The sequence below is a fragment of the Dendrobates tinctorius genome, unplaced genomic scaffold (assembly GCF_039654945.1).
Source record: "Dendrobates tinctorius isolate UK_male_01 unplaced genomic scaffold, ASM3965494v1 ptg000082l, whole genome shotgun sequence".
Classification (NCBI taxonomy): domain Eukaryota; kingdom Metazoa; phylum Chordata; class Amphibia; order Anura; family Dendrobatidae; genus Dendrobates; species Dendrobates tinctorius.
In genome coordinates, this window is record NW_027361750.1 from 6,456,447 (window position 1) to 6,479,131 (window position 22,685).

General features: G+C 45.1%; 1 protein-coding gene across 3 annotated transcripts in view; it reads left to right on the forward strand.

Moving 5' to 3' along the window:
* CUNH8orf34 (chromosome unknown C8orf34 homolog) overlaps nucleotides 1–22,685 on the forward strand; it is a 967,955-nt gene that overhangs the window by 62,930 nt on the left and 882,340 nt on the right. The window lies entirely within an intron of this gene.

The following is a 22,685-nucleotide window of genomic DNA, read 5'->3' on the forward strand; positions in this document are numbered from 1 at the left end:
CTTTCTTGGGGTCTGGTTGTACTCCTTTTGCCGAGAAGATGTGACCATAGAATTCTAATGAACCCTTGTCAAACTCACACTTCTCTTTGTTTAAAGTGAGTCCAGCAGAAAGCAGACATTCGAAGATAGCATATAGAGCACGATTATGCTCAGCTTGAGTTTTACCAAAAACCAATATGTCATCACTGTAATTAAAGGCATTTGGGATGTGTTGAATGACACTCCTTATTGCATCCTGAAAAATTTCTGCTGCTGAGCAGACTCCAAAAGTCAGTCTTTTGTATCTTCTGAGGCCCACATGGGTGGAAAATGTGGTCAAGTATCGGGACTCTGGACTCAGTTCTAATTGATGATATCCCTTATTGAGGTCGAGCTTTGAGAAGACGGTGGCTCCATTTAATAAATGAATGATGTCATCAATCGTAGGTGAGATATGTCTTTCCCTCTGGATAGCGGTGTTGGGCAGGCGCATGTCAACACACAGTCTCACTTGATCAGGAGTCTTTGGTTTTGGAACTACCACAAGTGGAGAGACCCACGGAGTGGGACCAGTAACAGTTTCAATAACGTCCTCATCCATGAGCAATTGGAGTTCCTTTTCTACCTTCTGTCTCAGGTGAAATGGAATACGCCTGTGAGGCTGGGCTACTGGACGAACATTGTCATCCACATGAAGGTGTACTTGAGAGTCCTTTAGTTTTCCCAAACCACTAAATAGGGAGGGAAAGCTGTTCACCATAGTTTGTACATCCATATCCGCAGGGTCAGTTATGGTATGAATAATCTGGATGAGCCCTAGCTCCAAGGCAGTGTGACAGCTGAGAAGACAGCCTCCCGATCCTTGTAATGTGTGGAAAGTGGTTTTCTGCCTGTTTTCTTTATATCTAATTTCAGCATCAAATTGTCCCATTATAGCTAGAGGTGTTTTAGATCCATAAGGAAAGATTTTAGTCTGCACTTGTTGTAAGACTGGCCTTGTTTTCAATTGTTCATATGTAGTGCCATCTATGATATCCACTGAAGCTCCTGTATCTATTGTAAAGGTAATGTCAGTGTTGCAGATTGAGAGTGTAACACAGGGAGACTGTACTGAACCAGTGACAGAGGTAGTGAACACATAGTTCTCAGTCGCAGACATTTCTTCTGTGTCCTGATTTATTACTTTTACATCTGCAGATTTTGTCATAGGCAGCGGAGGCTTGTAGTGCGCTGATTTGCAAACAGCTGCAAAATGATTCCCTTTTCCACATTTACTGCAGGTTTGTCCCATAGCTGGACATTTGTTCTGGTGGTGAGGGAAATCCTGTCCACATCTATAACATTTCTTCTGTTTCTGGGCTTGTTTGTCTGGTAAATTTTTCTGTTTGAGATTATGCACATGTAATTTATCCCCATTCTCCATTACGGTAGCCTGGTGATCTGCTATTTCTATAGCACGGGCCATTTTGAGCAAATCATGTAGAGAGATATCCTGCTGCAGAGCCTTACGCCTTAGGTTATTAGACGAGCAGGTGACAATTATTTGAGTTAGGATTTCATCATCTACATCTGTAAAGGCACATCCATGTGCTAACTCTTTCAGTCGTGTGACATAAGTGTCTATGGACTCTTCTGGAAGCTGCTTGGCAATCCTGAATTTATATCTTTCATATCTGATGTTCTGTTTGGGGTTGAAGTAGCCAGTGAGAGCTTTAGTGCAGTTGCTGTATGTGTCTGTTTCTGCTGCAGGTAACGTACTGTATATGTCATAGACTCCTGTGCCTGCACAATGCAGGAGCAAAGCTCTCTTTCTTTTCTCCTCCTTTATGTCCATGGCTTCTAGGAAATTCTCAAATCTGTTTAGCCATTTTCTCCAGTTATGGGAGAGATTAATGACATCAGTCATATCAAATTGTGGGAATGTGTGCAAGTAGTCAGCCATGATAGAGTCTCTCAGTGGTGCTGGCGTGTGAAGCGGTAAAATATAGTCTGTACTCACAGCAGTAGGTGATTATATCCCATCCTCGTCGCCAGTTGTAATATCTACACGTTATGAAGAATTCAAGGTATTAAACTTTAGATATGTTTTATTCTTCGTCCTCCAGCACACAGCATAACAGTTGCATTCCCATGCTACACAGAAGTGAAACTGAAACTTCCCTTCTCATCCCTCTTGTCTCCACCCCCCAAGTCCCATAAGTCTGGCTTGCTTAAAGAGACAGATCTAATTATTATACATTATAGTACCCAGTAGTACCTCCTTTTGAAAATATCCCAGTTTGTAAACACTTTTTGTAGACAGACAAGTGTCTTTTAATTCTTATTTGAGGGATTTTCATCCATTCTTCCTTGGAAAATTCTTGCAATTTTGAGAGATTCTTGGGGCATTTTACATGCACTACTATTTTTATTTCTAGCCACAGATTTGTTTGTAAACCGCAGCAAAACCGCGCAGAAAAAAACGCAGCGTAAGCACAGCGGATTTGAAATGCCATAGGCTAACATGGTACTGTACCATGTCTGCGGTATCGGTGCCTTTCCGCAGGGCCAAAAACGCTGCGGAAACGCAGCAGAATCCGCAACGTGTGCACATAGCCTTATAAACACCTGAAGGTTTCTTTCTTCTCTTGCATTCTATGTATGGTTCCTGATATATTTCTAGATTTAGAATGAGATTCCTAATTCTTTATTATTACTTACAATTAGATTTCTCATGCCTGCTAATGAATAATACCTTTTTAAAAAAGAAATCAAGGAAGGCAATACAGCTTCTCTTCTTTATACCATAAATGGCTCCTGGACTATATTGATGGTGTAATTAATTTGATTCTTTCAACCCTATTATTCCTTATTACCGTATTCTTACCTGTGAACAGTAGGAGCAATCTGAATAATACTAATATATTCGAAATCTGGGGATTTGCAACAAAAGTAAGTCTTGTTATTTAATAGTCATCATGAGCCGTCGTGATTTTAGTATCTGGCTCTGATATTTAATACCATTCCATTTGCTCTCAGATCTAATCCTTTACAAATATTGCTTTTGGAATTATCTGATGGCTGTCCAGGCATTTAACAAAATATGGAGCCAGTCTCAGACATTTAATCACAAATTCAATTAAAGGAAGCTTTAATTCACTGTGTCTAAGTTTACCTATAAGGTGCTCTGGTAATTAATGGCTATTCTATTATCTTCAGAACTGATAAACATACGGCCACATGTATTCAGCAGAGTTTATAAAGCGCTATCATTTTAATTAGTGTCAGATGGAGTTTTATATCAAATGGAGTCATTTGTGTAAATGAAGTCTAGAACAAAGTCCTCACTCTGAAATATTTACTTTATTAGGAGATTATGAGTGTTCCTTCCTACGTAGCATGTAGTCCCAGCAACACTGTCATTTTACAGTTTTGGCGGCAGCGCACCATACCTGGCACAGGATGGTATTACATAAGGGGAGCCAGTTTGTAATGTTATAACCTATTGATGACCAAGAATCACTCAGCTTTCATTGAAATTTTATGATGCATTTGGTACCTCTGCTATTATACATTGATCTCCTACCCTGTACATAGATGTTGAACTTGTTTAGTGGGAAACCACTGTAACCCCTTAACGACCGCAGATAGGCATTAAAATGGTGATCTTTAATGGACCTTATTTCCTCATTGACGTTTTAAAACCGTTATCAGTAGTGTTGAGCATTCCGATACCGCAAGTATCGGGTATCGGCCGATATTCGCTGTATCGGAATTCCGATACTTAGTTCCGATACTTTTTTCATATCGAATACCGGAATCGGAAGTTCCCATAATGCTAGGTGCCCGCTCGATTTGATTCAGCCAATGGGGATCCTCAGAAGTGTGGGCACATCCTGTTAGGCATGTAGGCATGTTAACTACTGGCATGGCTGTGATTGGCTGCTGAAATGATGTCATGATGCACTATAAAAGCCGCTGCAGCTGCCATTTCTGGTCACTGTGCTGTGAATTCAGTTAGGGACAGGCTGCTGTTGAAGACAGTGAGGGACAGTTAGAAATAGCGATCATCAAAAATATCTATTGCTCTACCCAGGCTACATAATCCACCACTGTAGCATTTTTGTAGCCCAGCAGCGCTGTTTTAATAGCTGTCTGCAAGGGCTGTGTGCGTGCAGACCCACGCTGTGTAGTGTGTCCTGCAGGCACGTCTGCTTGTAGGCCGCCCAGCGTGTGTCTCTGCCTCATACACATTTTTCTTTTATTGCTGCTTTTTTTCTCCTCTATAGTGTGCTTCCATACGTATCCATATACGTTGGTTGCAAACACTAAAGGAGTGGACAGCGGAGCCTTTCAGCAGCCTTTCAGTGCTATAGCCCATTTCTCTGCACTGTTTTTGGCTGTCTGATAGGTCTCTCTGTGTGTGAGTGCAGCTCACGTTGCAGTGTGTTCTGCAGCCACCGCTAGCTGTAGTCCGCTCTGCGTGTGTCACTGCCTCATACATAGTCCTTTTTTTGCAGCTAATTTATCCAGATTTTTGTTCCTATATTAGTGTGCTTCCATCCGCATCCATTGTCATTGGTTGGTTGCAAACACTATATAGGATTAGATAGAGGAGCCTTTTTGCTGGCTTGTGCCCTTCAGGGCCAGCCAGACTAGTATCACCCTATTTTTTGGAGCCTCATCAATTGCATTGTAGGTTAGCTTCCTGCATTGTAATCGCTCCAAAAAGTTTGTGATACTATAGCTTTCAAACTTTGATCACATCCTTTTCTTCCCCCCCCAAAAAAAAAAGGAAATAAAGTTCACCAAACACTCCACTTTACAGTTGTGTAGGCCACATTAGATCATATTAAAGTGTAGTACACACACTCTTAGCCAAATTAGTGTTTCTTATACTGGTTAGCAGGTGTTCAGGAATAAGAACACTAAGCCACCCCTTTTTTACTTTTCTGCCTATCTTTATCAGTCTACCAAGATGAGGAAGGCAGGGAGTAAGGCACGTGGTCGTGGCCGTGGAGTTTCAGCAGGGAGAGGACGGGGGGATTCAGCAGGGAGAGGATGTGGGGATTCGGTGTCTGCTGCGGCCACCAGTGACCCGGCATCCCCCACTTTTACCAGGCAACAGTCCTTCATGCGCAGCTTTGTAGGACCTCGCCGTACCCCACTGCTGCGTGACGAACAAATTGAAGCCGTTGTCGGATGGATGGCAGTTAACGCATCCACTTCAATGACTTCCGCATCCTCCCAAGGCCAGAGCACTGAAGAGCAACCATCTGTCTCTTCACCACCTTCCAAATTGCCCAGGCAGTCTGAGAGCCCTGGACAGGAGCCATCTCAATCTTTACTTCTGTTCTCAGAATCTGTTGGCTTGGAAAGAGGTGGCCAGCCAAGCAGCATTCTAGAGCGTGAAGAAGAGGGAGTATACAGTGATGCGCAACTGCTTTGTCCCTCTGAATCTGAAGAGGCGGGTGGGCCAGTGCCTATTGTCAGCACACCTCAGTGCTCATCTGATGATGATGAGACTCAGTTGCCAATTTCTGGTGCGTACGGTGCTGGCGAGACAACTCAGGACCAGCCGGTGCTTGAAGAGGGGAGTGGAGATGATGAGGTCCTTGACCCATCATGGCATCAGCCACAGGAAGGTGGTGGGAGCAGCTCTGAGGAAGAGATTCCCCGAACGGCCAAAAGAGGAGGGAGAGGGCGGGGGCAGACTTGGTTGCCTGTAGCCTCCACTTTGGCACCCGTGAGGAGCAATCCTCTTCCAAAACACAAAACGGGTGCTCCCAGGACTTGCAGTGCGTGGTCTTTTTTTGACACAGTTGCAGATGACATTTGCTTTGTCAAATGCAAGCTGTGTCATCAGAAAGTGAAACAAGGAAAAAATGTGAGCAACCTCAATACCACAAATATGTGGTAACATGTGCGTACCAAGCACGAGGTGGAGTTACACAGACACACTGAAGATGTAGGCCAACCTTCAGCAGCACCTACCATCTCTTCAGCCCGTGTTGGGGCCTCTTCCTCCAGCTCACACACAGCTGGTTCGGCTTCCTCACTGGAACGCCATGGAAGAACCACTGCCACTGTTGTCCAGAGACCCAGTGAAATTCCACCCACTGAACCACGTTCGCAGTCATCAGCACACTCCCAGGCCACTCACCAGCAATCGGTAGCACAGGCATGGGAGAAAAAGCGTCCATACTCGGCAAACCATCCCAGAGCACTGGCTCTGAATGCCGGCATTGCCAAACTACTGGCCCTTGAGATGCTGTCATTCAGGCTGGTGGAGACTGACACCTTCCGGAACTTGATGTCATTGGCAGTTCCACAATACAATGTGCCCAGCTGCTTTTATTTCAGCAGGTAAGCCATCCCTGCCCTGCAAAAGCATGTGGAGGGAAAAATTAAAAATGTGCTACTAAACGCCGTCAGTAGCAAGGTCCACCTGACCACCGATGCGTGGACCAGTAGCCATGGACAGGGACGATACCTTTCCCTCACTGCCCATTGGGTCAATGTTGTGGAGCCGGGTACAGATCTGGAGAGTGGCTCTGTACGTATTCTGCCAACTCCAAGGATTGCAGGAATGCAGTCTGTACATATTGAGTCCTCCTCCTACTCTAGTTCCTCCGAATCAGCACTGCATGAGCCTGTTAGGCCAGATATGAGCACAGGTGTGGCCAAACGTCAACAGGCCGTCCTTAAATTAATTTCTTTGGGGAATCGGAGCCACACAGCGCAGGAGCTCTGGTGTGCTGATGAATGCTCTGGAATGCCATCAAGCAGGAGAGCGATGTGTGGTTTGTGCCAGCGAATCTCCAGCCAGGTTTGGTAGTGAGTGACAATGGCCGAAATCTAGTGGCAGCTCTGGGCCTAGGCAACCTCACTCACATACCATGTCTGGCACACGTGCTCAATTTGGTCGTGCAGAGCATTCTGAGGGACTATCCGGATCTTGATGCACTGCTGCACAAGGTTCGCCTAGAGTGTGCTCACTTGCGGCGTTCCAGCATGGCAAGATCGCGCATTGCATCTCTGCAACGCCGATTCCGCCTGCCAGAACATCGCATCATATGTGACCTCCCCACCAGGTGGAATTCAACGTTACATATGTTGGAGCGGTTGTGTGAGCAGCAGGCAGCAGTAATGGAGTACCAGCTGCATCAGGCGCAAACAAGTCGCACTGTGCACCGGACACACTTCACCACCACTGAGTGGGCCACTATGAGGGACATCTGCCAAGTTTTGCGTGCCTTCGATGACTCCACGCGGATGGCCAGTGCAGATGATGCACTAATCAGCATTACTGTCCCCCTCATCTGTCTGCTTCAAAAAACCTTACAAGCACTAAGTGAGGAGGTTTTTGAAGAGGTCGAGGATGAGGAGTCAGAAATGCCATCTGCCTCTGGCAAGTCTGCGCAACGTGTTTCCACACAAAGGCCCAGGCAGGGGACACTTAGTGAGGAGGATGACGAGGAATCAATGGAGGAGGAGGAACACATCTCTCCAGAGGAGGGAGGTACACAAGGCTCTAGTAGTCAGTGTGTACAGCGAGGGTGGGGTGATGCTGAGCAGGCAGAGATGCTGCCTCAAGCTGGGGACAGCCTTTCTGGTCCAGTTGGCAGTCTGCAGCACATGGTTGATTTCATGCTGCAGTGCTTGTTAAATGACCGCCGCATCGCCAACATTCTCCACACGGCTGATCATTGGGTGTACACCCTCCTAGATCCTCACTACCGGGACAACTTACAAAGCCTCATACCACAGTTGAACCGGGAGCGAAAAATGCAGGAGTACCAAGAAACTCTTGTGCAGGCCATCATGTTCTCCATTCCCCCCAAAAGTGTTGCTGGTAGTGCTTTTCAAAGCAGCCATGTGGGTAGAGGCAGTGGAGGAAGCTCTGCACAAAGAGGTAGCAGAGGCAGTGCCGCACGACAAGGCAAGGCCAGTATGGCCCAAATGTGGAAAAGTTTTGTGGGACCGCCACAAACGGCTACACCATCACAGACAGCTCCAGTCAGCAGGAGGCAACGTTTCCGTCAGACGGTGACAGACTACTTGTCTTGCCCTGTTAGTGTACTCCCAGACGGCTCTTCCCCGTTCAAGTATTGGGTCTCTAAGCTGGATACATGGCCAGAGCTTAGCCAGTATGCATTGGAGGTGCTGGCTTGCCCTGCTGCCAGTGTATTATCGGAACGTGTCTTTAGTGCTGCAGGTGGTGTGGTAACAGACCGTCGCACGCGACTATCGGCCAATAATGTTGACCGGCTTACTTTTCTGAAAATGAACAAGGCCTGGATCTCACCTGAATTTGCCAGTCCTCTTCCAGAATAAATAATTGGCTGGCAACAGGATCCAGGTCTCCTGTTGTGTTCATGTTTCTATGACCTGAACTTTATTTCCTGGGCTACAGCAACGCCCGTTGTTGCTCAGAAGTGCTGTCCACACAGACAAAACACTCGCTCATGTGTAAGTGAGGTTCAGTAACGTCAGCTGATCCCCTGCTGTGTGTATGGCAAAGTGTCCTGCTCCCTCCAGTCAAACAACCTCAGATTTACACCTGGCTCCAAGTAGGACTCGGCCTACTACCTGATTTTCCCTGGGCTCTGACACCGCCAGTTGGTGCTCAGAAGTGCTGTCCGCACAGACAAAACACTCGTTCATGTGTAAGTGGGGTTCGGTAACGTCAGCTGATCCCCTGCTGTGTGTACTCTTCTGCTGCCTACAACTTCTGACTACCTCTGATTTAATATGTTCTCTGATTTGCCCTCTGTCTCCACTCTGTTTTGAGTATTTCCTCCGGCCTACAACACCGCCTGTTTCTGCTCTCAAGTGCCGTCTGCACAATCCACACTTGTTCCTGTGTTACCTGGGTCCTGTAACATCTGCTCATCTCCAGTGGTGAGCACGGCAATGTCTCCTGCTTTGTCTACATTTCCAATACTTGTAGTGGAAATGTGGACAGAGCAGGAGACATTGCCTGACTCACCTCAAGGGAGAAGCTGCTGTTACAGAACCCCAGTAACACAGGAACAAGTGTGGGTTGTGCAGACGGCATTTCAGAGCAGCAGCTGGCGTGGTTGGAAGCCAGAGGAAATACTCGAAACAGAGTGAAGACAGAGGCCTAATTGGAGTATGTTGACAGTAGTAGTCTAGAAACAATCGCAAACTGCCACCAAGTAGGCCTCGGCCTACAACCTGATTGTCCCTGGGCTCCAACAACACAGTTGGTGCTCGGAAGTGCTGTCCACACAGAAAAAAACACTCGTTCATGTGAAAGTGGGGTTCGGTAACGTCAGCTGATCCCCTGCTGTGTGGAGGGCAAAGTGCTGCTGCCTCCAAATTGTAACTACTTCAGATTTAAACATTCTCTGATTTGGCCTCTGTCTCCACTCTGTCTCTAGTATTTCCCCTGACCTCCAGCACCGCCAGTTCCTGCTCACAGTTGCCGTCCGTGCATTCCACACGTGTTCCTGTGTTACTGGGGTTCTGTAATGTCAGCAGATCCCCCAATGTGTGTCCGGCACTGTCTCCTGCGCTGTAAACCTTCCCACTGCAAGCGGTGGAAATGTGGACAGAGCAGGAGACAGTGGCAGACACACATCAGGGGCTCTGCTGACATTACAGAACCCCAGTAACCCAGGAACACGTGTGGATTGGGCAGACGGCTGCTGTACGCATAAACTGGCGGTGTTGGTGGTCACGTGAAATCCTGGAAACAGAGTGGAGACAGATGCCTAATTGGACACGTTGACAGTCTGTTGTAGCCTACAAACAATCTAAAACTGCCACCAAGTAGGCCTCGGCCTGCACCCTGATTGTCCCTGGGCTCCAACAACGCTAGTTGGTGCTCAGAAGTGCTGTCCACACAGAAAAACACACTTGTTCATGTGAAAGTGGGGGTCAGTAACGTCAGCTGATCCCCTGCTGTGTGGAGGGCAAAGTGTCCTGCTCCCTCCAAAGTCAAAATACTTCAGTTTTACACCTGGCTCCTAGTAGGCCTCGGCCTGCACCCTGATTGTCCCTGGGCTCCAACAATGCTAGTTGGTGCTCGGAAGTGCTGTCCACACAGAAAAAAACACTTGTTCATGTGAAAGTGGGGGTCAGTAACGTCAGCTGATCCCCTGCTGTGTGGAGGGCAAAGTGTCCTGCTCTCTCCAAAGTCAAAATACCTCAGCTTTACACCTGACTCCTAGTAGGCCTCGGCCTGCACCCTGATTGTCCCTGGGCTCCAACAACGCAGTTGGTGCTCGGAAGTGCTGTCCACACAGAAAAAAACACTCGTTCATGTGAAAGTGGGGTTCGGTAACGTCAGCTGATCCCCTGCTGTGTGGAGGGCAAAGTTCTGCTGCCTCCAAATTGTAACTACTTCAGATTTAAACATTCTCTGATTTGGCATCTGTCTCCACTCTGTCTCTAGTATTTCCCCTGACCTCCAACACCGCCAGTTCCTGCTCACAGTTGCCGTCCCCACATTCCACACGTGTTCCTGTGTTCCTGGTGTTCTGTTACGTGAGCAGATCCCCCAATGTGTGTCCGGCACTGTCTCCTGCGCTGTCCACCTTCCCATGCAAGCGGTGGGAATGTGGACAGAGCAGGAGACAGTGGCAGACACACATCAGGGGCTCTGCTGACATTACAGAACCCCAGTAACCCAGGAACACGTGTGGATTGGGCAGACGGCTGCTGTACGCATAAACTGGCGGTGTTGGTGGTCTCATGAAATCCTGGAAACAGAGTGGAGACAGATGCCTAATTGGAGCACGTTGACAGTCTGTTGTAGCCTACAAACAATCTAAAACTGCCACCAAGTAGGCCTCGGCCTGCACCATGATTGTCCCTGGGCTCCAACAACGCCAGTTGGTGCTCGGCAGTGTCTTTGGCACGGGTACTCCCTGTTGCCCAGCCTGTTTCCAGCACACCAGCTGTTTCCGGATAGTGTCAAGGTCACTATGCCACCAATCCGTTGTCCTGTCGTCTTGCGGCCGGGTTAGCCGACTCTACGGTGCCTGCAGTTTAGGTGACTCCTATGTGGGCTGCGGGAACTGGCACTGAAGGCTGGATCCGTAGTGCCAATGGGACATGGACCCCCTGTAGGACTGTGGGTTTCGGTAACTGCGGCCGGCTTGCGGCCGGCTTGCGGCCTGGCTACTTTGCTTTGAATGGGTACCTTCTGCTACCCACCCGGGTTCCGGCATTGTCAGCTGGTTCTCGCCAGAGCCTTTGGCCTAGGTGCCTCCATCTTGGTATCCGAAGGTCCAGCACCGTCAGCTGGTCCTTGGTAGTGCTTTCTAGCACAGGTAACTCCTGCCTAGTAACCGTGGTCCAGCACCGTCAGCTGTTCCTCGGTAGTGCCATTGGCTCTTGTAGCTTTTGCTACCCATCTGGGTTCCAGCACCGTCAGCTGGTTCTCGGCAGTGTCTTTGGCACGGGTACTCCCTGTTGCCCAGCCTGGTTCCAGTACGCCAGCTGTTTCCGGGTAGTGTCAAGGTCACTATGCCACCAATCCGTTGTCCTGTCGTCTTGCGGCCGGGTTAGCCGACTCTACGGTGCCTGCAGTTTAGGTGACTCCTATGTGGGCTGCGGGAACTGGCACTGAAGGCTGGATCCGTAGTGCCAATGGGACATGGACCCCCTGTAGGACTGTGGGTTTCGGTAACTGCGGCCGGCTTGCGGCCTGGCTACTTTGCTTTGAATGGGTACCTTCTGCTACCCACCCGGGTTCCGGCATTGTCAGCTGGTTCTCGCCAGAGCCTTTGGCCTAGGTGCCTCCATCTTGGTATCCAAAGGTCCAGCACCGTCAGCTGGTCCTTGGTAGTGCTTTTTAGCACAGGTACCTTCTGCTTAGTAACCGTGGTCCAGCACCATCAGTTGGTCCTCGGTAGTGCCATTGGCTCTTGTTCCTTCTGCTACCCATCCGGGTGCCAGCACTGTCAGCTGGTTCTCGCCAGTTTCTCAGCCTTCTTGTACTTTCTGCTACATTTCCAAGATCAAGCTTTTTGAAATTGTCTTTGGTTATCCTTATTGATCTCCATGACGACGACCCTGATGACGACGACCCTGAAGACCACACCAAAGAAGACCAGAAATATGACCCTAAATAATAAGACCAAGAGGACAAAGAACATGAAGACAACCACCAAGATACAGAACAAAAGACAGAAGAACAAGAAGCAGAAGAAGCAAAAGCAGAAGAACAGAAAGCAGAAGAACATTAAGCATAAGACTAAAAATAAGCATAGAAGAAATCAAAATTATAAGCAGAAGAAGACTAAGCAGTAAATGGGGGTGAGTCCGTTCCTCCTCATGGTGCCCCTGGAAAATGCCTGCTGCTGCAGGCCAAACTGAACACGGACAAATCCTGTTGTAAATCTTTAGTGACAGGCAGAACGTAAGGTGTAATCTTATAACTTTTATAGATAAGTACTACAGGAATGCCTGTCACCATAAGAAAATGAAGACAAAGAAGAATAGGAAGAAGATGAAGAAATAGCATATTAAAATTAATAGTAGCTGAATAAGCAGAATATGAAGAATGGAAAAAAAAATTAATGAGAAGAAGATGAAGAAGAAGATGAATAAGGTGAAGAAAAAGTTGATGAAAAAAATGCTACTGCTGCGGATCATGTAGGAGAAAGTGTGGGAGAAGTACAAAAGAAGGTGAAGAGCATGGAAGTTGTGAAACATACATATCTGACAAAATATAAAAAAGGTTAACATAGTCAATATCTTTTTAACTTCAAACGTCTTGAAAAAAAAAATTGGAATTAATGCTATGCCATGTGATTTGAATAAACCACTATGCCTTTAATGTCTCCTCCACCTCCCACAATACATTCTACATGATTCTTATTTGTTTTCAATTATGTAGAATTAGCCAACAAGGAAATAAAGGGATTTTTTAAATTCCGATACCGGAAGTCCCATTGACTTGAATGGGACTTCCGGTATCGGAATCGGCGATACCCGATATTTTTTTCGTATCAGGCGATACCATCCGATACGATATTTTTGGGTATCGAACGGTATCGCTCAACACTAGTTATCAGGAATAAGGGAATAGCGCCCCCCAGCAGCTGAAATTTCACTGGGTGTCAGCTGTGAATGACAGCTGACAGCCTGTGGTATTGGCCCGATCGGCTTCAAAACCATCCAGATTAACCCCTTAAATATCATCATGATTGATAGCAGTATTTTATTAGTTACAGTGGGGTTACAAGACCCCCATTGTAACCATCGGACCCCCACGATGAGAATCACGAGTGCCGATGGTTACCATGGTACCCTGAGGTCTTGTGATGCTCCCAGGGCTCGGTGACCTGTGGGATCTTGCTGTAAGCAAGAAGAGGCAGCTAAGGTCACTTTAGTCTGTATTCCGACAGTGACCAATCATTATAGGCGTCCTTTTAGCGCACAAGTGTGTGCGACCCCAGATCTTTGCACACCTAAAAGTTTTGAATAATTTACACAGAAACCCAGACCTAAGTGCTCAGCATAGAGCTCAAGAATGTGATCCCATATTTATTCTGGACGCGAAAGAAAAATATTATGTACCCCAAAATGTTACCAATAAAAAAATGTAATTTATCCCACACAAAACCAGCCCCCATTCAGGTCCCTCATCTGTCACTGGAACTATAGGGGGTTCCCACCCTACTGGCAAAACAAAAACTCTAGAAAAGCGACATGGCTCCCACCCCTCAAATAAAATCCTGTGAATTCTGCGCTCTCAAATTCAAATGCCCCACTCCTTCTGAGCCCCACTATGCCTATACCACAGTAAGCAGCCACATGTTTGGCGTTATTGTAGTGGGGGCAGAGCACTTAACTTACAAGGTGCTTGTAACCAGAAGCACAAGCTGGGCACAATGTATGGGGGTGCTGAAATATATGTGGGCTCCACACTTCATGGGGGCACAAGATATGGGCACTAAACAGGTATATTTGTAATTCTCCAGAAAAAAAAGCCTGGTGTGGATGACAAAATCATCCACTGCAACCTTAGATTAATTAATTGAGGTGCAATTTCTACAGTGGGGTCACCGCAAATGTTACCCATGAATTATTGTACCAGAATCTGTGCTCCAAAAGACAAAAAGCGTTCCTTTTCTTCTCATCCCGGATGTGTGGCCAGTCATTTATGATGACAAATGGTTGCACATCCAATTGGAAAATTGTGTCAAGTGGGGTACCACAAGGCTCTGTCCTGGCCCCAGTGTTGTTCAACATTTTTATAAATGCTCTAGATAAGGGAACTGAAGGTAAACTAATCAAATTTGCAGACGATGCAAAGCTAGGAGGGATAGCTAACACTACAGAAAACAAAGAAAGGATTCAGGAGGATCTAGATAAGCTTTAACAATAGGCAGCAACTACAGTAATAGAATGGTATTTAACAGGGAGAAATGTGAGATTCTACATCTGGGCAAGAAAAACGAAAATTACATCTATAGAATTGGAGAAATAGAACTAAGCAACAGCACATGTGAAAAAGACTTGGGTATACTAAGGGTCCCGATTCACTTAGCGACGCACCAGCGATCCCAACAACGATACGACCTGGTAAGGATCGCTGGTGCGTCGCTAAATGGTCGCTAGTAAGCTGCCAAACAGGCAGATCTCTTCAGCGACTCAGCAACGATCCGGCGATCCATATAACGACCTCGGCGGTTGTTGGTACCTTGTCACACAGCACCTTTTCTGATGATTCCCACCTGCGTCCCAGAGTTCTGTGTCGCCAACGAGGTCGCTCGTCGAGGTCAAACACAGCGATGCATGCTGGCTAGCAGGACACCGACGATAAAAAAATGGCCAGGACATTCAAGCACGATCAGCGATATCCAGCGGGGGGGGGGCAGTCGCTGCTGCGTGTCGCATGTAGCGAGATTGCTGGCGAGGTTGCTGTTGCCTCACAAAATTGGTGATGCTTCAGTGATCTCGCTATGTTAGACGGGGGCTTAAGAGATCACACACTGCACATGAATCAACAGAGTAATTCAGCAGCAAAAATGGCAAACAGTTCTAGGATGTATTAAGAGAAGTGTAGAGTCTAGATCACGAGAAGCAATTATCCCCCTCTACTCCTCCTTGGTCAGGCCTCCTGTGGAATACTGTGTCCAGTTCTGGGCACCACATTTTAAAAAAGAAACTGAAATACTGGAGCAAGTTCAGAGAAGCACTACCAGGTTGGTAAGTGGACTGCAAAGTATGTCCTACGAGGAATGATTAAAGTATCTGGGAATGTTTAGCTTTCAAAAAAGAAGGCTAAAGGGCATGTCACACTAAGAGATATCGCTAGCAATATCGCTATAACTAGTGACGTTATAGCGATATTGCTAGCGATATCTCTGTGTCTGATACTTACCAGCGACCGGCTCCCCCGCTGGTTATCGCTGATTGCGCGAGAACGTTCAGGACTGTTTCTCGTCGTCAGCTTCCTGTGGCGCTTCCTGCTGTGAGGACGAGCGACGCGTGGAGCTGGGCGGGAGGACGCAGGATCGCCTGGTGTGACAGGTAAGTAGCGATCCCCATCCCCAGCGATGTCACTAGTGAGATCTGCCTATGTGGCAGCTCACTAGCGACCACTTAGCGATGTACCAGCGATCCTGACCGCGTCATATCGCTGGTCGGGATCGCTGGTACATCGCTAAGTGTGACAGTACCTTTAGAGTAGACTTAATAACTCTACAAATATCTGAAGGGATGTCACAGTGTACAGGGATCATCATTATTCTCATTTGTACATGGAAACACAGGAAGCAATGGAATGAAACTGAAAGGGAGATGGTTCAGATTAGATATTAGAAATATTAGATTTTGACAGTGAGGGTGAACAATGAGTGGAACAGGCTGCCACAAGAGGTGGTGAGTTCTCCTTCAATGGAAGTCTTCAAACAGAGGCTGGACAGACATCTGTCTGAGATGGTTTCGTGAATCCTGCATTGAGCAGGGGGTTGGACACTAAGACCTTTGAGGTCCCTTCCAACTCGACCATTCTATGATTCTATGATCACCACAGCCAAGTATCACTCCTTCCCATCTGATCCCTGCCGTGTTCTCAAACAGTAGTGTACAACCACATATGGGGTGCTGCCACATTTGGGAGACATTACATAACAAATTTTGTGGTCCGATTTATCCCATTACCACTAGTGCAAATTATAAATTTAGTGCTAAACCAATATTTTAGTGGAAAAAATGTATTTTTTTCGTTATATTTAAAATGTTATAATGTTTTATGAATTCCCTGTAGGGCAAAAATGTGCAGTACACTCCTAGATGAATTTCCTGAGGGGTGTAGTTTCCAAAATGGGGTCACTTGTAGGGCTTTTGTTATTTTTTCAGATGACAGGGGCTCTCCAAATGCGACATGACGGTCGCAAGCCTTTTCATCAAAGTCTTCTTTACAAAACATCACTCCTTCCCTTTCGAGCCCTGCTGTGCTCCGAAACAGTAGTTTTTTCCCAACATATGGGGTAATGGTGTACTCAGGAGAAATTTCACAACAAATTTTGGGGTCCATTTTCTCATGTTACCCTTGTGAAAATAAAAAAATTAGGGCTAAAGTAAAATTATCGCTGAAAAAAGTAAAATGTTGTTTTTTTTCCCTCCTACGTTTCTTTAATTAGCTGTGAAGAACTTAAAAGGTTAATACATTTTTTGAATGTGGTTTTGAGGACTTTTAGGGGTGCAGGTTTTATAATGGTGTCACTTTTGGGTATTTTCTGTCACATAGGTCCCCCAAAGTCACTTCAATTGTGATGTGGTCCTTAAAAAATGGTTTTGTAAATTTTTGTTTGAAATTGCTGATTAAGGCTTCTTTTACACTAACCGTGTTTTTGCGGCCACAATAAATTTCTATGGGGTTGCAAAATCGGCCCGCAAAAATTAGTCGGAGCGCCGTGTGCCGTATGGCCGTGAGGGCCGTATTTGCTGTCGTGAAAAAAAATCGAGCCTGCTCGATCTTTTTCACTGCTTACGGACACGGCCCCCATTGAAAATCAATGGGGCCGCAAAAACAACAGAAGTTTGTTTTTGCGGTGCAACGTCACTTACGGTTTTGCGGAACGACGTTTTTTTTCCAATACTACTTCCATAGTATTGGAAACCTGAAAAATGGCAATCCGCAAGATTTTTGTGGTCCATTTTTGCAGCAGACCGTGAAAATTGCGGCGGTACTGCCTGCAAAAGAGGCCCGCAATAACGGGCCACAAAAAAACCCGATAAGTGTAAAAGAAGCCTAACTTTTAGCCCTTCTAAGTTCCTAACAAAAAAATTATGTTTAAAAAATGATGCAAGTGTAAAGTAGACATGTGGGAAATGTTATTTATTAACTATTTTGTGCGACATATCCCTCTGGTTTAAGGGCATAAAAATTAAAATATCATCCCCAAATTTCTGATATTTTCAGAAATAAAATCAAGTGATTTAAAGCTAATTTTTGCTACTATTATAAAGTACAGTATGTCACGAAAAAACAATGTCAGACTCAGCGTGGAAGCATTCCAGAGTTATTACCTCATAAACTGACACTCATCAGATTTAAACAAACAAAAAAAAATTGGCCTGGTCATTAAGGTTAAGGTGGCTTCTGACATGACCTCAGGAGTGACCAAGTGTGCTTCTATATAATGCTTTGCAGCTATCACAGCACATCATGTAGTGAAGGCTATCAGAAGGCACTATCATAGCCTATATAAAATCTCAGGCAGGGAATGCAGCGACTATTTTAAGGTGACTTAAAATAGCGTAAGGACATCATAGCTTATTACAATGCAACCACCACCTCCATGAATTAGTAGGCTTGTGAGTGATTGTGTAAGAAGATGAGCTGAGACAGAGTCAGCGGTTTCCGGTGCACTTTGGGGCTGGAACTATCGGGACTGTCACCACTGTTGCCGGGGGAAGGTTCTTCTGGGAGGGGAGGACCTTTGGACTAGACAGCAGGGGGCGCAGGGGAGAAAAAAGGGACTGAGAGTGGGAACGAGGCAGACTTGGCGGGAAAGTGACAGGAGAACAAGGAGAAGGTTGACTCCCTCCCCACTGCTCCGACTGCTATCTCCACATCATCCATCCCCCAGCATTCTGACTTGAAACTTGAGTGTGTCACTACTGAGCTGTCTTCGGACCCTTCCATGCTGGATGGTTCCTTCCCGCCCGCAGTTGCAAATAAGCTGACTTGCTCCGTTCTTAGAAAGTACTCCAGAGGACCACACGCTGCCACAGTCTGCGAGCGTGCCCACGGGTCATGTTCGGCGCTATTCCAGAGGACTCTACTTAAAGGACTGTTTCTACATTCCTGCACACCCAAGCCAAGCGGGACCGGATACATCGGCACTGTTGGGAGACGGTGCTTTTCGTTCTTCTATAACAGAGCTAGAGACATTGTCCACGATCTACGACGTCGTCGGGAGATATTCCAGCCTTTCCCCAAGAAGAACTGCAAGTGATAAGTTTCCTTTTTTTGTATACCTTTTTATCAAGCATTGCGCTTGTGTGCAATTCCCGTTGTTGCCGTTACTGATCTTGTCTCCCTGCATGGAGTATTCCTTGTTTAATAACCTGTTCAGTAAATACTGTTAACCCCTTCTCTGCCTCCGGTTCTTCACTGCATCCAACGAATCTCTTCTCTTTACAATTGTAGTGTCCCCATCTTTATCAAAGAGGTCTGCTGCATCCTACTAGTGTATTGGTAATCTGAAGTGGTGTTGGCAAGGCTATTTCTTTTTCTGTGATTTTTTTAAGTTTCTGTCCTTTTTCTCTGAGCTCTTATTACATATAGTGTAGGTTCTAGCAAGTATGAGGACCCTTAATGTGGGTTGTGAGCTTGTGTAATTTGGCCAAAATATCGATCTGTACCTCGTTTATTTTGTACATCAATTTTCATCTTTTTATTGCACGTTTTTCCATTTTTATGCAGGGTGCAGCCAACCAGGCCCTTTAGTTTATCCCTTTGGTTGTGTGAATTGGGGTGTATGTCTTGTGGGGTGCACTGATATGGTGCTGGGCAGCCCACCTGTTGTAAAACTATTGGCATCATCAATAGGGTATAAGTCAGACCTGTGTGACTGGCACCATATGCAAGACTTATCTGTGTGCATTTTTAATACTATGCTCCATAAATTGGTAGGTTTGTGAGTAGTTGCTTTATTAGTATTTTGCACCTGTGCTGCCCCCACCTTTATCATGAGGGTTTGCAGCATCCTGCTAGTGCATGGGCAATCTAACCTGATGTAGGTTTCTTTTTCTGTGATTGTTTCTTGACATCACAGCTCAGCAATAGAAATTGGAAGAGAAAGCCCTAAAACATTAGACATATAATTCAGCCAGTAATGTTGTAGAACTGTAGCAATGAAGACGATGAGTGTAGTAGGCTGCAAATGATAGATTCAATAGATCGGGGGAGACAGAGAGGGCAGCAGTGCTAACCGCATTGCTAGGCTCTGTGTGATGTATCAGTGATATAGAGTCGCTGGCATTTGTCCTGCTGCATTTGATTTACAATTAAACTTATTTTTCATTCATAATGCACTTGAAAGTTAAGCGAGGCAGCACAGAATTTTACAGAAAGAAAAAATCTGAAATCAGTGTCAGTCAGAGACAATGTGTTTGCAAGTTACAAGTAAGTGTACTGAGTTTTTGCATTTCTTGTACAATCATTTGTATGAAGGGGAGAATAATTGTTTTCTAAAAATACAAATGAACTTTTGATCTTAAAAGACATAATCTGACATCAGAAGTGTCTGTGACTTATTTCCCTCCTTCCATTCATAAAATAATCGTTTTAAGGGGTTCTCCAAGAATGTAATAAAATGGCACCCATCATTTAATTCAAATGTCAGCTCATCCAAGTAATGTGTTTCGGTATGTGCTGCAATCTGAGGAAAGGCTGTTCCCAAGTCCTGGGTTGCAAATGACAGGAACTGTGTGCTATTCCCAATGGTGGTGCATGTGGATTTGTGGACCAACTGTGTCACAGGAAAGGGTCTGCTAAGGAAGGGGCATAGCTAATCAGCTACCAGGTGTTCACTAGAGCTCCTGATAGCGGAGACAGACTGGGCTATAGATAGCCACCAGGTACTACTTCTTTGCAGATTCCGATACTGCAGCTGTTGACCCCAGCGTGGTGTGCTTGGGATCATTATCATGCTGAAAGACCCATCCACATTTCACAATGTCCTCGCTGATGGAAGGAGGTTTGTACTCAAAATCTCATGATTCATGGCCCCATTCATTCTTTTATGTACATGGATCAGTCGCCCTGGTTCCTTTGCAAATAAACAGCCCCAAAGCATGATATTGTCACCCCCATGCTTCACAGTAGGTATGGTTTTCTTTGGATGCGACTCATCATTCTGTCTCCTCCAAACCTGACGAGTTTTCTACAAAACAGTTCTCCTTTGGTTTCATCAGACCATTTGACATTCTCACAATACTCTTCTGGATAATCCAAATGCTCTCTAGCAAACTTCAGATGGGCCCGGACATGTACTGGCTTAAGCAGGGGGATATGTCTGGCACTGCAGGATCTGAGTCCCTGGCGGCGTAGTGTGTTACTGATGGTAGTCTTTGTTACGGTGGTCCCAGCTCTATGCAGGTCATTCACTAGGTCCCCCCATGTGGTTCTGGGATTTTTGCTCACCGTTCTTGTGATCATTTTGACCCCACAGGGTAAGATCTTGTGTGGAGCCCCATATTGAGTGAGATTATCAGTGGTCTTGTATGTCTTCCATTTTCTTATTATTGCTCCCACAGTTGATTTCATCACACCAACTTGCTTGCCTATTGCATATTCAGTCTTCCCAGCCTGGTGCAAAGCTGCAATTTTGTTGCTGGTGTCCATCGACAGCTCTTTGGTCTTCACCATAGTGGAGTTTGGAGCGTGACTGTTTGAGGTTGTGGACATGTGTCTTTTATACTGATAACAAGTTCAAACAGGTGTCATTAATACAGGTAATGATTGGAGGACAGAGGAGCCTCTTAAAGAAGAAATCTTGCATGTTTTTAGGTGACCAAATTCTTATTTTTCCACCATAATTTGAAAAATAAATCTTGACAAATCAGACAAGGTGATTTTCTGGATTTGTTTTCTCATTTTGATTCTCATAGTTGTGGTTTACCTATGATGTCAATTACAGGCCTCTCTCATCTTTTTAAGTGGGAGAACTTGCACAATTGACGGCTGACTAAATACTTTTTTTCCCCACTGTATACGGAGTGGGTCATGCGAGATAACTGTAAGCCGAATGAGCGTTAGTCTGACAGCTCTATAAAGTGTATGGCCACTTGCAGTTTCTTTACGAAATGTAAGATAAAACTTATTATTCTGTTATCTCACAAGTGTTCACAGAGTTGTTTCAAAATTTCTTTTTCTTTTTAATAATGAAGAGTGTTCTATAAACAGCGCCATTATCATCCCACGCAAGGTTAAAGATGGATTTTTCAAGCAGCGGTGCTTTTGCATCAATGTTATTTCTGTTTATGGCGTTCTTGAAAACTATTTTCTTGGGAATCGTCAAATAATTTACTTTGTTCAACATGCTGGAAATAATCTGGCACAATAGCACAATGTAACATATACGCTTAGGAGTAAATAAAGTTTGTTTGTTCTGTATTTGAATAAAAAAAATCAGTACAACGGCATCAACCTGACAGTGTCTGTAGGTTACTGTGCACAATCCTGCTGACAGGTTCCCTTTAATGATTATTAATTAAGATAAGAAGAATATTTTAGCTTAATGGCATTAGAAATGGTTTCGCATAGAGTCATTTAAAATACAGTTTCACACTTTTTAATTTATTGTAATGTAATCCTACCAGAATCTGCCCACTAAAAGATACAGATCATTAGGGTCAGGATAGTTCCTATAGGTACTATACTGGTGTGTTCACCAAAAGCAGTTGTAACTTGTGGGATATAGGAGTAGCGAGTAGCAAGATCATGCTTTTACTCTGTTTTTATGTGAAATAACTGGGGTGCTTTCAGTAAACATGTAAATCATGTATTAAATATCTACATGTATGAGATAATAGGTTACAAGGAAAAAACACAAAAGCATAAATGTATCTTCAACATAACTGTTTAGAGGTTTAATTTTTCATAAATTTGCATTCCTACACAAAATGCAATTACCCTGAAGAGCAAGGTACGAGGATTTGCTGTTTATTTTGGTATGATGTGATGCAGTCTTGTAGCCTGCAGGTGCACGGGTCTGCGGGAGCTGTAATATAGGAGGAGGCCAATATGTGCATTGCAGATACATCCAACAAAAAGCTAAAAAAAATTATGCTTGTTGCCTCCTGGTGTCCAAATTGTACAGTACTGTATTTTCAACTTAATTCGACATATTGTAGCACTTTTATGTTAATTATACTGGTATACAGTGGTTCTGGGGCCATTGATGTCTGAACTGTTTTATATTAAATTTATAGTGCTGATTAATAATATGGCTTTGTTTTTGCCAGATTGGTTCTAGTTTCTGAGATACTTAATAGTAAATTAATTACAGTAGAATTCTGGCTTCAAAAAGTCACTTTTATAGCATTGTAAACCTATAAATGGAAGTACAAAATGCATAATTTTCATGGATGAATTATCTAAAAAAATAAATAAGACGAATTCAGCAAAAGTAATGCGATTTTTGAATTCAGCGCTATCAAGATACACTAAATCCACCTGACAAAAGTGTTGTTTTTTGTAGTCCTGTGTTACCACTGTGTTTGCA